Here is a 16,789-nt window from a genome sequence, read left to right on the forward strand (position 1 = left end):
AAGCGTCAATGGCTCTCAATCAGTGGGCGCAGGTCCATTTACGGCTAAACTATAAATATTAGACCCCCAAGTTATTTACAATGTTTGATCAGTATATGAGGATAGACACTCGGTTAAAGTTTGGCAGCGATAACCCCAAACACCCTGTATATCTAACAGTTAATTTCCTTTTGTGATAGTTTCCTCTATTAACTCTCTATTTATTGTTAGACGTTGGCAGATTACTTACACAATACTAGTACATACATACAGAGTTACCTCAGCTATTAATTAAAAATACTTTAAATATTGTACCTGAAATGCGCTCGTCTGTCACAGCTCCCTGTAAAGTTTCTGTCGCATTTTTAAGAATCCAATCGTTCCAGTCGTTGCTTTGTTCTAAAAAATGCACGTATTTACAGTATTTAAAGTTAAAGTAAATATGTTGTAAACAACCTGTGAAGAGCCTGCCAGAATGATACAATTTGTCAGTTTCCAGTATTTGTTGGCAAAAAACATTTAGTGTTTGTATTAATACCAAAAAAAGAAACATATTGTCATCCTAGAATAAATGTTCGCATTTCTAGAAAAAAATGTTTGCATAAAAAAGAGTTTTCCGTGAGCGTAATAGAAAACATTGGATTTGGTTGATCAAAAATAATGAAGCGATGTCCCACTTTTCTTATTTAATTGTCTGTTTATTAAAGCAAATTATTTTCTTACATTAAAGCTTTCTTCGTATTATTTTTGCTTGGAAAACTCATTAAGAAAAGTGTATTTCCAGCTCGTAAAAAGTTTTTACTCTCATTGAAAAACGATCGTTTTTTTCTATGTTATAAACAAAATATTATTTCTGTTGTTGAAAAGCAAAAAAATTTGCATAAATACTTACCATATAGATCAGTGATATTTACGAAATAAACTACATCAATCACTAAACTAAATACGTCAAGAAACTTAAAATTATAGTAAGATTAGCAACAAAAAAATAGAACCATGGCTCAGTTGAAATACACTTAATATTCGTCAGTTATCTTTCTTATCTGAAGGATGAAATTATTTATAAAATAGATAAGAAAACAGGCTATATGTTGGTAATAGTGACGAGATAAGACACAAATGTGGAAAATGACTAAATTAATAAACGAAAGACCACGTGATAGTCTCTTTCGAGCTGCAACCGACTCTAACTGCGAATGTTCATGGGAGAAATTTGCTCCATTCCAAAAAAAATTCTCAAAGACAGCAAAAGAGAAAAACATGTCAATGTTGTGTTAGCAATAACGAACATTTGTAACTAAAGAAATTCTACATCCCGTCTGTTTAAGATGGCAAGAGCGATTGATGCGCAGTAACATTGCGCTCACAATTTTTGAATGTTTGCAATGATCGATAAATTCAAAACATAGGGTGCGATTTTGGTTTTCCTAACGATAAACTTGTTATTGTTATTGTTTATGTTTTGGTTTTGTTAGTGATTTTATTTTATCCTCAATTGTAATAGTAACAATAACACGTTAGCAACGGATTGCGTTAAGGCTCATTTAACAACACTAGTAACGTAAAAAAAATCTTTACAACACTGCTTTTTTATTTGTTACAGGTACAATTAAAACAAAAGGAAATCAAAAAAGTAACATCACACAACGAGGACCTATTACCTAGCATAAATAAGAAATAAGTATTAATAATTATTCACCATTCTTTTCTATTTTCAGCTTCTCACCAACTGTAACGTTAATAGTGCAGTTTTCTAAGTGTTCAAAGGCTAGGTCTGAACTTCCAGGTAAATTTGGGTTATTTTTTTTTTACTTCCAAAGGCTATATAATTACTGTTTATGTTGTCTTACATGAATATTGAAAAAAAAAATCACATTTTCAACATTACCTTGTGATTTGTCCACGGCATCCGCAATACCCAAGATTTATAACTCGAGATCTACTATTTCCGCACTTTAAAAAAAATTAACGAAACCACACATTACTTTGTTTTACTCATACAAAATGGTCCCCTCTTTTAATTTTCTCGATTTTCAAGCCGATTTGTCGTTTTTGACAGAATAAAATTCTAAACTGTAACTCGAGATCTACTATTTCCAAACCTTAAAATGCTCAAGTAATACCGTTTACTATAACCATTTAGTCGTACAAAATGGTCCCATCTTTTAGTTTCCTCAATTTTGAACGCAATTTTGCTTTTTGAGCAAAAATAAATTTCGGCTTTAAAATTTGAACAAATCTAAAAAAACGCCAAAAATTGTATACGCCAAAAATTGTATATTTATACATAATTAGAAAGAGGAACCTTTATCAAAAATTGTGGCATATGTGGATTTTAAATAATGTAGCGTTTTATTTTTTTTTTAATTTTATTTGGTGGCGCCGTGCCGCGACGATTACTCCGTGGGCCCAAGGACGAACTCGAAAATGTCGATTGATGGCCGGTATGCTTTGAAAATCGGAATGTCGGGCTTCAAGACATTGACACTGTCAGTGTCACAGCTTTAAGGACGTTTGTTAAGCGTGCTAATAATACATTGAGGTTTTTGATAACACTTGTAATGTGAAAAGATGGAAAATAGTGTTTTTGTAGGCACATATTGTAGAAACACCTTTCGAACAGTAAACATTTTGGCACGAATTTTGAATTTTTAAAATTAATGTCTGTAATCATAATTTGTTACTTCTCTATACGTATAATATTAGGCACAATATATTGTAGAGTTTATCGATAAATTGTTGAAAATGGAAACAAAGTATGGTTACAGTTAATAGGTGACTGGAAGTTAAACAAATACGAATGATAACTTTTACTAAAAAAATTTGAACTGCATGTTGCAGTTTTTAAGAAGGCGAAAAAAATGCAGAAATGCATTACCAATAATAATAATGATTCCAATTTTCCAAATTCTAAATTTTTGTCAAAATCTTAACAATGTTCAAGCATTTATAGTTCTTGACTTACAAACACTTTAGTTTGGCAAATTATAGCGCAAGAATCAAGAATTTTCAAATTGCCATAGCTCATTTATTTATAAATTTTGGAATTCTAGACATTATCCGGAGTCGATTTTTAATTTTTCTTCTAGTTACGGCTGCACGGGAAAGATTGGTTCTGAACTTTCGTTTAGGTTTGGATAATAATTATTTCTTACGTCAATTTTGTGTAATGATGTACCTTTGCTTAGTAAAGTACCAATAACATCTATAAATCGATATCAGAATTTTTTCTTTACCTTAAATATGCTGGTATAAATGCGCAAAATTTATAACTCGAGATCTAGTATTTCCGGTCCTTAAATTATATAAATAATACTCCCTGACGCTTCATATTCAACATAGAAAATGGTCCTCTTCAATATTTTTGTTGATTTTAAAACGGATTAATTTTTTTTGTAAATTGAGATTTTGGGTATAACTCGAGATCACCTATAAGCAAACTCTAAAACTAAAATATAAGCACACCTTTGTGAAGATAAATCGTTTACAAAATGGTCTCCAAAATGCTTTTCTAAAAATTAAGCACAATTAGCTTTTTTTGAGCACTTTTTGTCGTGCCGTGGGCCAAGCGTTAATCACCTACATCGCGTATCGTGCGACTAATCCAATATGCCATGAACGCGCGCTATCGTACGCAACTAATAACGACGAACTCTTCAAAGATTTCATATAAATAAATGAATCCTGCTTTGAAATAAGATTTGTAATAACTTTTCACACCATAATTTAACCGACGCATACGACTATATCAACAAACATTATTTGTTAATTGCAATAGAATAATTATACATACAGGGTGTCCCAGAACTCGCGCCCCAGAGAGAAAGGGCTTATGGAGGCAACAATTCTGAACCAAAATTTTGAAACCATAATTTTTTAACTCAAAAAATAACCGAGATAAGACAAAAAAACTGTGGCCAATCCCGAAGCTGAACAGAATTTGAAAATTGGTAACTATGGACACACACTATTATCCATTGGTCAGTTAAACATTAGACTCTCGTTGCCTAGGAAATTGGGATGGCCTTTTACTCCACTTCTCGAATAAGCTTTTGGAATTGGTTGTTAACTTTTTATCAGTTCTTGAATACTATTAAACTTAGTCAATTTTTGTTTTGAAATTTACCATCTGTATTGCTGTCGGCACCCTCCATTGCTCTCTGGGGCGCGAGTTCTGGGACACCCTGTATAGACAATAACAACGGCATGCAAGGTAATGCTGTAAATTGTAACAACGTTTTATTCATTGATAGATAAAATACGTTCAGCAAACACAAAAGTGCTTTTTTATAATTTTGTGCTTAAAATAATATGCATTTCAGTGACACATGGCAAATGAAGTTTCGAAGGTTTTCAGAGCAAGCAGTTTTTTATTTCTACTATTTACGACTAAAGAAAAATTCTGAAATATTTTTATAAAAACAATAAAGTCTGCCAAATCCTATAAAAATATTCAAGTATGTTATACAGGTGATTTTTAAAAAACGGCAGGCGTTGTAGAATTTTTATTTATGAACCGATTTCAAAAATTTAAAGAACAAAATAAATGGTTTTTAATTTACTATAAACTGATGATTTTAGATTTTTTTTAAATGTCTTAGTATCTTGTGGGCGATATTCAACTTTCTTATTTTAAATTGGCACCCATATTTCTTTTTGCATAATTTTGAAGATATTAATATTCTTGATTCAAAAATGTGTAGTATGTTCTACTTTTACAAAAAATATTTAAAAAAATATATCAAAAATGAAAAATGAAAAAATTTAGGCAATAAAAGTTAATAAAATCTAGGTGCTTGGTGTCAAATAACACAATACTATTATTGTAATGTCAAAAAGCAGCAAATAACAGAAAGGATTGGCAATCTTTTTTGAAATTATTAATAAAAAAAGACAATAATAATTACAAATCAGAAAAAACATCTACCTAATTTAATTAAAATTCTGTTGAAACGCCATCCCGTTTTTTTAATTGCACAATTGACACCATGCATTTAGATTTTATTAACTTTTATTGCCTATTTTTTTTTCAATTTTGATAATTTTTTAAAAATATTTTTTGTAAAAGTAGAACATATTACACATTTCTGAATCAAGAAAATTAATATCTTCCAAATTATGTAAAAAAAATATGGGTGCCAATTTAAAATAAGAAAGTTGAATATCGCCCAAAAGATTCTAAGACATTTAGAAATATTCTAAATTCATCAGTTTATAGTAAATTAAAAACCGTTTAATCTTTTTTTTCCTAATTTGTACTTTAAACATTCCAGTAGCTATTTAAACAAAGCTATTCTGACATTCCGTATCGAAATGGATATTCTAGCACTGAAAACGAATTAGAAAATACCGAAAAACAGCTCTGTTACAAGAACAAATTAGGAAAAATAATATAAAAACCTCGTTCATAAGGCCATTTAGGCACCCATCCATTGGTGATTCGTGCCTAATAAATTGCCTTATGAAACTCGGTGTTTTAATATACTATTTTATTTTTTGAAATCGGTTCATAAATAAAAATTCTACAACGCCTGCCGTTTTTTAAAAATCACCCTATATATTATATTTGTTACTAAAGGTAGGCTGTTTTACCTGTGAATTCTCTGTTCTAAAATCACCCAGATTAGAATTAGAAATAATATTTATGTATTAGCAAACAATTTATTGTGAAAATATAATTGCATTTTATTTATTTGTTAACATGAAAAAAATAGCAAAGTTGTTTTTCTTACCTGATATTACAAATGTTAATATTGATCATCAGCAAAACGAGAGACTTTAAGCGCCTTTTCATGATTGGATCCCACTATAATTCAAATTCGCTTCTCTAAAGGCGAAAATAGACTTACGAGAAATCTCTGCAAGTTGACTCTCTGGAACTCGCGGAAGTTCTCGCGCGAGCGATTTTTTCTCCAGTGTATACCAGCATTTTTGATCTTACTCAAGTGCTCGCAACTCTTTTAAATATGTAAGAGGCCAGTGAGAAGTTGCAAAAGCCAGAACTCACCAGATTCTCGCGAGAGAAACTTGTAGTATTTATTGCAAACAGTGTAAACACATAAGCAAAAACTCCCGCGAGAAGTGTCGCAAGTTTATCTCCAATCTATTCCAAGCTTAAGGTTTTTAAAATGACAGACGTAACCACTGAGACACTTGAGACTTTTAGCACTTATCTTCCGAATAATCAGATCATCAAATAGGTTTAATTATTTAACAATCTTTTAAAAGAATAAATCTATTTCTATATTCTCCCATCTGTTACCATAATTTTTTCATTATTTGTACTTGTTGAACATTTTAGTGAGAAAATAAGCAACCCCATGTATTTTAATAATTTAACACAAATTGAGAAAAATACAAAAATTGTGCCTTGTATGAAGTAATAAAATGTTTTTAAAAACATTTTAAAAAATTTTGTTGTTTTTTTTTCACCTACATAGCAATGGACTGTGCGATCTTTTCTGGCCAGGACATGACTTTAACATAGATATGTGTATATTGAGTTCAGTATCTTTGTCTTCACATAAAATTGTAGGAGACCACAATCATAAATTAAAACTCATTTTGTGTTCAGAGTAGGATTCAGTTTAATGCTTCTCGTAACCCAATGATGGTTTAACCCTGGACTCTGCAATGTTATAATTGCAAAAATAGTTTGTTGTGCGCGCGCTTGCATTAGAAGCAATGAATCATATTTTAGCAATTTTAAAATGGCGTAATTTCGGCACTGATTATTGTCCTCAAGCCACATTAAAATAAAGATTATAAAACTAAATTCAGTTATTATGATAATAATAATTAGGTGTTATATCTAAACATCTTCAAATCTCTATTGTATAATTTAAAAAAACGATCAAAAAACTCTTAAAACAGAAATTAGTTAGAATATTCTTTTAATTGATGTAGCTATTCAATTTATGGGCAAAATGTTTTTGACCATTCCTGTTAAAAAGTGTGAATTTTCACTCTTAGTTGAGCAGATAAGCCAGCGCGAAATCCAAAAGAGGCTCTGCAACAATGTCATATTTTTAACTTCTCTTATTCCTAAACCATGCATTTTGGAGTAGGTCCATCGCGGACTTTTTTGTAGAGAATTTTATAATCCATAAGAATGTCTTAAATATTTTGCGGTGTTTATGGCCATTTTTGCTACGCAATTAAAATAAACACATCATGTAAAATTTTAAGTCTCTAGTTAAAAACATGTTTTTTAAAAAGATTTTATCACTTTTCTCTTAATTTAAACTTACAAGTATTTACAAAAGTCATTAATTTTGGTGTTTTTATAATATTCAACCAATTTATTAAAACATTTCTTCAATTTAAACTATGATTTCGAGCGCGTGAAACGTAGCTAATGCCACAATGTAATTCTACTAATAATAGTAATAATAATTTTGTTTGGCCCAAAAATCGCCGATGTTCAGACCCATCCAATTTGATTCCTGAAGTCATAGAACTGGAACATTCGTTGAAACAACCAGGTCCGTCAAGTTTGAGCATCATACATCGCAAAAAAAATTCAAACATATGCCATAATTTTGTGCTAATTCTGTGCCAATTTGTGCTGCAATTTTTAAATTCTGTGCTCTTTTCGTTTTCGAGTTATTCAAGAAACAAAAATGATGCTCAAACTTAACGCCTACCATCATATGTCATCAAAATGAATCAAACTAGTTTTATAATTTTGTGCTAATTCTGTGCCAATTTGTGCTGCAATTTTTAAATTCTGTGCTCTTTTCGTTTTCGAGTTATTTCAAAAAACGTAAAAAATAGCAGTCAACCCAAAATACAGATTTTAACGAATTTTCTTTGAAGAACCGTCAAGTTTGAGCATCATGCATCACGAAAGAGCTTAAGTAATATACCATAATTTCGTGCTAATTCTGTGCCGATTGATAGTGCAATTTCTAAATTCTGTGCTCTTTTCGTTTTTGAGATATTCTAATAAACAAATTTGAACAATCGTCAAGTTTGAGCATCATACATCGCAAAAGAGCTTAAGTGATATACCATAATTTTGTGCTAATTCTGTGCTGATTGATGGTGCCATTTCTAAATTCTGTGCTCTTTCCGTTTTTGAGATATTTTTAAAAATGTATAAAAAATTGTAGGCAACCCAAAATACAGATTTTAACGAATTTTCTTTGAAGAAGCGTCAAGTTTGAGCATCATGCATCACGATAGAGCTTAAGTAATATACCATAATTTTGTGCTAATTCTGTGCTGATTGGTGGTGCAATTTCTAAATTCTGTGCTCTTTTCGTTTTTGAGTTATTCTAATAAACAAGTTTGAACTTGTCAAGTTTGAGCATCATACATCGCAAAAGAGCTTAAGTGATATGCCATAATTTTGTACTAATTCTGTGCCGATTGATAGTGCAATTTCTAAATTCCGTGCTCTTTTCGTTTTTGAGATATTCTAATAAACAAATTTGAACAATCGTCAAGTTTGAGCATCATACATCGCAAAAGAGCTTAAGTAATGTACCATAATTTTGTGCTAATTCTGTGCCGATTGATAGTGCAATTTCTAAATTCTGTGTTCTTTTTGTTTTTGAGATATTCTAATAAACAAATTTGAACAATCGTCAAGTTTGAGCATCATACATTGCAAAAGAGCTTAAGTAATATACCATAATTTTGTGCTAATTCTATGCCGATTGATAGTGCAATTTCTAAATTCTGTGCTCTTTTCGTTTTTGAGATATTCTAATAAACAAATTTGAACAATCGTCAAGTTTGAGCATCATATATCGCAAAAGAGCTTAAGTAATGTACCATAATTTTGTGCTAATTCTGTGCCGATTGATAGTGCAATTTCTAAATTCTGTGTTCTTTTCGTTTTTGAGATATTCTAATAAACAAATTTGAACAATCGTCAAGTTTGAGCATCATACATCGCAAAAGAGCTTAAGTGATATGCCATAATTTTGTGCTAATTCTGTGCTGATTGATGGTGCCATTTCTAAATTCTGTGCTCTTTCCGTTTTTGAGATATTTTTAAAAATGTACAAAAAATTGTAGGCAACCCAAAATACAGATTTTAACGAATTTTCTTTGAAAAAGCGTCAAGTTTGAGCATCATGCATCACGATAGAGCTTAAGTAATATACCATAATTTTATGCTACTTCTGTGCTGATTGAGGGTGCAATTTCTGAATTTTGTGCTCTTTTCGTTTTTGAGATATTTCAGTTGCGTCAAGTTGGAGACAATGCATACTCCTCTGATATTTCAAATAATTGAAGTAGTTGGTAAATACCTGTTCTAGATATAAAGTCGGAAAACCTTTTAATAAAAAATAACTTGTACTTTACAGATTTTATTGTTGAGAAATACAAAAATATTAATATGCATTCATAAAAACACAAACATTATAAAATATGTCTATAAACGATTCACGATCACGGTTGCTATGAAGAAATGAATTTCTAATTAGAAAAAAAAGATTTTTACGACAGCCATTATTTTGTGGACACAGTATCTCGAACCTTTATTTGATTTAAACAAAATTATTTTGAGTAAACCACAACATACACATCCATGGTAGACAATTGTGAAATTTTATCAACTTTTTCTTTTAGATCATTGTAGGTTTCCCAAGAATTGTCAAATCTTCGACAATGAGAAATGAAGTGTCCCAACGAATTCGGTACACCTGCGCCTTGATATTCGACAACGCCCCTTAAATACCTAGAAACGGAGTGTAAATTCAAAATTTTTAGTATTTCAGCTAGTGTTATTCGTTGTGGAAATTCACGATTGTTTACATATTTTGTAGTTTCAATGAAAACAATATCATTAAAAATTCTATTTATTGTAGATTTTTTTCCACAATTTTTACAAAACTTTTTAATTTGATTTAAATAGATTAAAATAGAGTCATTTAATGCTGAAATGCCTTGTTCATTTAACGTATTTACGTTGGTCGGGATTGTCGGAAATTTCGAATTGTTATCAGTACCGCAAGAACACGTATATGGTTCTTCCATACTAGAAAAGTTACATCTCGTAATAGCAGAAAAAATAGTAGTTTCGCAATTAATAAAACTGATTCCAAGTATGTTCTTTTCGTTAGGGAAAATTCTGTAGAGAATTTCGGCACGGGTATTATAAATTTTAGTCATGTTGTCATTTCGAGCTAATAAATTAGCAAGTACAAAAAGATTGTTAGAAGCAAAATTTAAATTTAAGTTTTTGCTGTCACACAGACAGCCAGCCAGTATTTGTAAAATGCTATCAGCAGCGCAAGTATTCGCTAAAGACACTAAAGTTGACTTTTTTTGTTTTTGATTTTGCTAATCCACCGTTTCTTAACAATGATATTTTTATAGGAGTGTCCATTGTTTGATCTTTGATTTCAATTGTTGACCACTCCGATTGAGGATTTAAATAAAAACTTTTTCTAATCTTTTTGATTTTTGTTCTTTTAGGTGTTTCCGTGATCCTGTTGTCGCATTTTCCTTTCCAGTTGTCTATTTCGTTCAACAGTTTTTGTTCTTCACTCAAACTTGACGCTTCTTCAAAGAAAATTCGTTAAAATCTGTATTTTGGGTTGCCTGCTATTTTTTACGTTTTTTGAAATAACTCGAAAACGAAAAGAGCACAGAATTTAAAAATTGCAGCACAAATTGGCACAGAATTAGCACAAAATTATGGCATATGTTTGAATTTTTTTTTGCGATGTATGATGCTCAAACTTGACGGACCTGAAACAACCCGTGTTTTTCAAAGAAATTTCGGTAGTGTTCGTCCCTTGGATCATCCGTGCAATTTTATTTTTTGTATTCAAAGAATCCTCGATATATCTCTCAGCTACACTAGTGCTCTTCCCACCACCGTTCCTTTTAAGTAAGGATAGATCAGGAAGAGGAAGAGGAAGATCGGCGGAACGCATGACCAGTATAAAGAGAAGGGTTTGGTAGTTTCAAAAAGGTTGCAACTTTTTTCCCCATGTCTCCAAATGTGTTGATCCCTATTCTTTAAACCGAACATTTATCTTTTCTGCAACTAACAAAGAAGTGATCGTGAGATATGTTTCTTGGTCTTCTGTCTCTGTATTTTCGAATTGTTCCAAAATAGTCCATTCCGCCTTCATCATCAACAATACTAAACATTCGTCGTCGACCGGTTTTTGTTTTTGGAATTGAGACAATCACTGATGATCCTGAGTCAACAACATCACCAACACTAACGTTGTAAAGCTCCTCTCGCCTGCAGCCTCCAAGAATTCCAAAAATTACAGCTACTTTTACAGCCAAATAGTCTTCAGAGGCATCTTTTAAAAATGTATTGATCTCTTCTCGTGTGAATATACGGGATTGCTTTGGTGAGTATCCTAAACCATTCGTTTTCATAAACGATTTCACTAGTTCAAAGGACGAAACGTCCACATTTTCATGGGTGGGCAACATTTTTTTCAACATGGAGACTGTTGTCCACACAGAAGACGGTTCGAACTTCCCTGACTAAAAAAACCTTTAATTAAGCATCATCTGAATAATTAGTACAGAAAAACTTACCAGTTCCGAGACATAGGGCAACATTACATCTTCGGTGTTCCTGTTGCTCCGTTGGTTTGTTGCCACTGTTTAAATATATCCAGTTCTTTTTTATATCTGTCTGCAAACTTGTTGGGTATCAATTTTAAGCGGGCTGCATCAGATTTTTCCTTAATGCTCAATTTACTGCTGTTACTGACACTCATTTTGAAAATTTTTGTTTCGAATACACAAACAATGAGTGTCATGGATACTAGTTTAGCCAAAGCCGACTGAAGTATTTACAATTTTTATATAATTTTTTGTCGTTATTGGAGTTTTGAGGATAAAATAAAATGTGTTACGAGACACGTAACATTATGAGGTTTTACATTACTCGGAAACTTTAAAAAACTCGTGCTATCGCACTCGTTTTTCAAACATAATTCCTCGTAATGTAAAAACCCTAATAACGTTACTTGTTTCGTAAATATCTATTTCAATTGAAGCGCTGTTGCCACATATTATTCGAGATGAAGATAATTTCACTTGTTTTCCCCCGATCCAAATTTTTTTAAAAACATGCAAAATGGTTCGAATTGATGTTTTCTAAGAAACTACGAAGTAAATGAGTAAGTCCACCCCATAGTCTGGACGGAACAAAACCATAAGGAAGCCTTTTGAACATTATAATCAAATATTTTCTAGACAGTTCGTACTATAGAACATGTATTACTTATCTCACTTTTGTCCAAGTCAATGTACAAGTCAATGACGTCATCCTAGTTCACAGTACTGACGTTATGGTTTTCCTTACCTACGCAGCTATTATCGGTATTGCAACAATAGTATATGGTAAGTAGAAAATTACCCGCAGTGAAGCAATAACTTCACAAGTGCGTAATTGGCCTTACCTTCGCGTTGCGTACTATACTTTTTCTACGAATACGACTGCATTTTGTCACCGCACTGATATTTGGAGTTAGCTGAATATGTACACACAGTAACAAGAAAATTTATTTAGTACAATAGTAAATGGTTACGTTGGAACAATTTTTAAAAATTAGTAGGGGATTATTGTTATTGCTAAATAACCAACTCACCTAATTAAATACATGAAGTGCTGTGATTTGATGTTAAATCAAAATCAACTTAATTTATTTTGTAAATAAATAAAATCACGAATATTACAAATGAAAAAAATTGAAAAACTACAACAGTGTTTATTCTGTTATTTAGCACAAATGTTCTCCAGCTACTGACTAAATTTTTATTACCTTTGCTTTATTTCATAATAAGGAATACTTTAGCATTACTCCTACACTACACTGAAAACTGTGTTCGCAAACCCCTCATTCAATGATGTGTAATCCACAAACACAAATCCTACAAAACAAGAAATTAGTGAGGTTATGGTGTGCCACAAAACTTTTCGCTCTTACCCGTATCCGCCTGGAATCCAACAATTAGACTGTATAACAGGAAATGTCCATGTTTAACACCTAATTACCACTAGAGTTTCGGAATATCGGAAAGACAATAGAATTTTATTGTAGTCTAATTAATTCATCAAAACAGCAGAGCGCAGAGATGGCCAACTTGTTATTGTTATGTTGCCAAATTCCACTAAACGGTCCGTGCGTTTTACCTGTGCAATTTCTTCTCCACAGTCCTTATACGCACGGCTGTGCTTAATGACATCTTACAAGGTAAGTAGTCTGTGCTAAAATGCTTACTTACGCTATTATGAGTAGAAAAAAAAAACTTCTCGTCAGCCTGAACCCAGTCGAGAAGATGTTTATTATTGGGTTTTTGGTACTACATTACCTCAACAGTTTGTTTACTCACTACAAAAAACAAGTAAAATTACAAATTATCGATGGCTAAATGCAGGAATGTATTATATTTATTTCTAAGGTTAGTTTTTCATTTTTTAGATGAAACATGAAGAACATTGTGTATAGAAACTCACTGGACTTTTTTTTTCCTTTTTGATGGATTGTTGCAAAATCTTACATTAATGTGCATACAAAGGAGGTTGCTTCTTGTTTTATCTTTGGAATAATTTTAAAATGTAGAAATTTTTATTCAAGGCGTTGGTGTCCATTTGAAACCAAAATATTTAGAAGCCGGAGTTGCTAAGTCTAGTAAAAACCAACAACTCTGAACAGTTTCATATGCCAATTTTATGCAAGCAAGAACTGGATTTTTTTTGAGTTAGCACAAAAGAACTTACTTCATTCTAATGCCACTGTCTTTATTTCAATACAGAATTCGAAAATTTTTAAGTTTGTTATCCAGTGTTTTCTTGAAGTCATGCGAAAGTCGAAAATCCGAATTGTACACTTTGATTTTAGCAATTGATTAGAGAATAGATGGTATTTCCAGAAAAAAAACCTACGTTCAGTTTATGAACTGTAGAACTAGCGACGTTTGAAATTGAATTGAGAATTGAGTGGGCAAGAGAATAAATAATCTAATAGTTACCAACAAAATAATACTCCTAGAAAATATATAATTAAAATAGATATAATTAAAAACTTTGCAATATCATTATCAGCCTCAACGTCGTGGTTAACACTTCGATCATCTTGTATAGCATCTTTTTCAAAATTATTTATTGGAACCTCACAACAACGGCTCAATACAAGAATATATCATAAACCTTTGGAGGATCTGCTGTGGATTAAAACGGTGTTAAAAGGTAGGACATTAACAAGTAGCCAAATGGTGGTGCATCAAGCACTTCGACTTTCGAGCGGTTAGTTTTCTGATCAAAAACATTGGTAACGTCTACAGTTTGGGGAATTGACACCCGATGAATGGGAACAATTTTAATAAGAAGTGGGAGAGGAGTAGTGTCAGTGGGTGGTATTATTCCCCTCAACGCATCTTAGCGACAAAGTTCTCGAAACTTGTAACTCAAATTCATTGAGAAAGACAATGCCTATCATTACTCATAAAAAGTAAAATTGTTGCATTTTGCATTTGAACGACCAAATCTCTCTAACAGCGAAGAATTACTAAAAGAGCAATCATGTTAACACCTCGTCTTACCAAAAATCATAAAACAATGCCACGACGCATGCATTCGCACTGATGGGGTAAATTATTTTTATCTTCCTCGCTCCAATAGCAATTATTGTTTTCTTTGTTGCGCTCATCTATTTGTCCATTAACGGTCTTGGGGTGGGATTTTGTTTCTGCAACGATACGAGGTACGATACGATGACCTTCAAAACACCAAATCACTCAAAATGCATTTCTTTTTCAAAATTTTCTTGTATTTGTATTAATGTAAGAATTTATGATAAGGTAATATCCTGACAGCATCTAATGATACTTATTTCTCAGCAAAAGTGGTATAATATTTATGTATTCTAACCTCACATCGTACCTGACATCGTAGAGGTACGATGTGAGGTGCGAATTTTAATCGGCCGCCTATTAGCACACGCGAAAAATTCAGTTTCATATCGTACCTCTACGATGTGAGGGTAGAATCAAATTAATTATAAAATACCACTTGTGTTCAGAAACGGGCAACATTTGATGTTGTAATCATTTATTGTTATCATAAATTGATAGAATTCAAAAAAATTTTGAAAAAAATCCGTGTTTTGATTTAATTGGGCGATTTGAAGGTCATCATATCGTACCTCGTATCGTTGCAGAAACAAAATCCCACCCAATGACTCACCAAAAATTCATGTTTCTTGATGTGTGTGAGAATGAAAGAATGCAAGAATCTCTTTCTCGCTCGGTGTCCCCCACTTTCTATTAAATTTTATTCCATGCATCGGGTGCCAATTCCCCAAACTGTATATTACAGCTTGTGATCACTTGAAAAGGTGAGGCTCATTGGAGATTACACCTAAATTGGTAATATGGTATCAAATTTTGCATTGAATTGATTTGTGAAAATATGTATATTAAATATGTACTGCTAATATTTAATTGAATTGCGTAGATGTAATACCGAAATTATTCCAACAAAATGCAGAAAACCGAATGAATGTCGTACTAATCATAGAAAAAACATTCGACATGGATGTTTGGGACCTGTTGCGGTCAATCTATAGAACTAACCCAAACGCTGATAACGCATTTGAAGGTAAAAGTGTTGATAGAACTACTAAACTGAACGCAATTCGGGAAACTTTTTGACAAACATTTTTTTCGGCTCGGCGTGCGACCAGTGTTTTCGTTTTTTAAATCGGTAATTCGAGTAGTCGAGGTTCTACTGTAATGAATTTTTATTCGAAGAATGAATACGCAGTCATGTATTTGGTATTGGGGGCATGAAGTAACAGACTTGTAACTGCTCGCCTATACAGCGAGCGATATCCCAATTGACTGCGTTATCCAACTTTTGGAGTTTCTCGTCGATTAGACGAATAGAATTTTTTGAGCTGGATGCACAAGAACTAGGATGACATAAAAGGTCAGATTCTCGCCTCTACAATGAAAGTATAGTTTCTAAAAAGATATTCCGATTTTATGGAAGTAGGGTGATAAGCTTTAAAAATAGTTTTTCGGTTTCGGAGGCCAGGCAACATAGTAAAAGTTTTAACCTTGCATGAGGGTTTGTTTATTACAGGATCGCTTTGGTTAATTTCATAGCTCCCATCTATTTATTGAATTTTTACCTACATTTATGTCTTGCGGTTTTGTGTTTACAAGCAACTATTACAACAATTGATTCTGAAGACCATAAAATAGGAATATTTTTTTAGAAACTATAGCAAAATTAACATTAAAACATAGCAAACTCAGTTATGTAGTTTCTAACGTATCTAACCAATACAAACAGAAATTATAAAGATAGCTAAGGGCGTGAGTTTTGGAATGTTGTCACATTGAACAAAATTAAAGTGCTTACATATTCTTTAGGAAGTGTGAATGTGTTTTTTTTACAAGTATTTACAGGCACTACTGGGCCTTCCCTATCGCGCTCTGTATTCGGAATTTGCTAATTTTGAGACACCTATATAATATAATATGATATTTAAATGACTTATTTTAATAATTCAAAAAGTTGATGTTTTTATGTTTAAAAACTTAATGTTCTGACAAACCCATAGAACACAAACTGCCTTGAAATTCCAGCACATCAGTCTTATGAATCGAGGGCTTTTTTAACATCAAAATCAAATTTTATACAGGGTGAACCCGAATAAAGTGCAAAGATTTTAACCCCAATATCAGACAACACAGTTTGACATAATGGTCAAATTTTGCTCACCGTTTCCGAGAAAAAAAAATTATTAAAGTTTTCTGCAGAATGGCCTGCGTGACACTGATTAGTGCGGTAGGTCGAGGATCCAAT

The 16,789-nt window shown here is 32.1% G+C and overlaps 1 long non-coding RNA gene across 1 annotated transcript; it reads right to left on the bottom strand.

The window, feature by feature from the left end:
- Positions 1–324: 324 nt before the first annotated feature.
- Positions 325–923, bottom strand: LOC148170637 (uncharacterized). Its single transcript, XR_015770329.1, has 3 exons — positions 872–923; positions 436–562; positions 325–378 (listed from the first exon to the last, which is right to left on the bottom strand). It is a non-coding gene; the product is annotated as an uncharacterized LOC148170637 (long non-coding RNA).
- Between the last annotated feature and the right edge of the window lie 15,866 nt (positions 924–16,789).

The sequence above is a fragment of the Gnatocerus cornutus genome, chromosome 7 (assembly GCF_029298725.1).
Source record: "Gnatocerus cornutus isolate USDA-ARS CGAHR chromosome 7, icGnaCorn1.1, whole genome shotgun sequence".
Classification (NCBI taxonomy): Eukaryota; Metazoa; Arthropoda; class Insecta; order Coleoptera; family Tenebrionidae; genus Gnatocerus; species Gnatocerus cornutus.